Genomic DNA, 1313 nt, shown 5'->3' on the forward strand with positions numbered 1-1313 from the left:
TTGAATCGTCCTACTTTGGCACCTACTCTCACCCTGTCAGCAGCTTTCAATCCCTGCACTACCCCCTTTGCTCTGCCGCAAAAGCTCCTTCTTCTCACCCTCCTCAACCTAAACTAGCTTCAGTTCTTCCTTTGTGGGGAGGTGGCCGGTAGGGATGGCCCAGTTAGGGTGCGTGTCTCCTTCTCACTAACTGAACTCTCTCAAATAGAAGAAAAGAGACTGGGATCTTATAACCTCTAGTTTTTCTACTACTGTGAAAGAATTTCAACATATCCCTATATCACTCAATTCTATAATCTCACCTTCATTTCTTACCAACAACCTCCTACCTGAGGAATGCAGGTGAGTTTGGGACTAGGCTAGAACGCATACAGATGAAGTACACTAAACTAATCCAACACATGTGATCAGGGTTCAGGAGGTGATCCATAATGAAATTATAATATCACAGAAGTCACTTTAGCCAGAGACCAGTTTATGATATGCTTCCTGGCTGGTTTCCATAAGGCTTTCCTCAAGCCAATAAATCATGAAAAACTGCAAGAGGACATTCAAGATAAAAATGAAAATCCATCCCATTTTCTAAATTTTTAAAATGGAGGTGAGGAAGTGGAATTTACATATCCTGCTAGCTGGCTGTTGTCAGCTTCAAATAACGATTATGAACAGTTAAGACAGAAAATACAATCTTAGTGGGTTACCCCAACATACATCCTCTTGTAGGACTTTGGGCTGGTCCATCTGGAATTAAACATTGCCAAGATCTTTTTTTTTTTTTTTTTTTAAATTACTATTTCCTGCCCCTAGAGACATTGCAGGTGTGACTGCTGTGTCACCTGTGTGTCAATAGGTGGCAGAGAGAAGAGAGGCTATGTCTACACTCAGTGGTTCGACCTGTGAATGTCTGAATAATTAGCAGCTTAACAAAACTCTGAAAAAAAGCACCAGTCTGATGCCAGGGGCCCTGGACAGGGAGCTAGCCTGAAACAACCACTGTCCAGCACTGCACAGGCCCAGATGGGCTCTCAGGGCAGGGAGCCAGTCAGAACACCACTTGGGAACACAAGCTTCTGACAGGAGTGCACCTAAGACATACGACCCTCGCATGGGGAGACTTGGCCAAGATGAGGAGTGAGCCCAAGATGATTACCAGACATGTGCCATGGATCCTGGATAGGGAGCTGGCCTGAAATGGTCATCAGTCCAGCACTGCACAGGCTGGGGGTGGGGGAGGGTGGCTGACCATGCCCAAGATGACCCCTGCCTGGTGCCATAATGTATGAACAGGGCATAGCATTCCTGAGATGACCTCA

The 1313-nt window shown here is 45.7% G+C and overlaps 1 non-coding gene across 1 annotated transcript; it reads left to right on the plus strand.

The window, feature by feature from the left end:
* The first annotated feature begins 796 nt into the window (after positions 1–796).
* Positions 797–928, plus strand: LOC127194098 (small nucleolar RNA SNORA17). The gene has a single exon (XR_007831231.1). It is a non-coding gene; the product is annotated as a small nucleolar RNA SNORA17 (small nucleolar RNA).
* Positions 929–1313: the final 385 nt, after the last annotated feature.

This window comes from Acomys russatus, chromosome 9, assembly GCF_903995435.1.
Source record: "Acomys russatus chromosome 9, mAcoRus1.1, whole genome shotgun sequence".
In the NCBI taxonomy this organism is placed as follows: domain Eukaryota; kingdom Metazoa; phylum Chordata; class Mammalia; order Rodentia; family Muridae; genus Acomys; species Acomys russatus.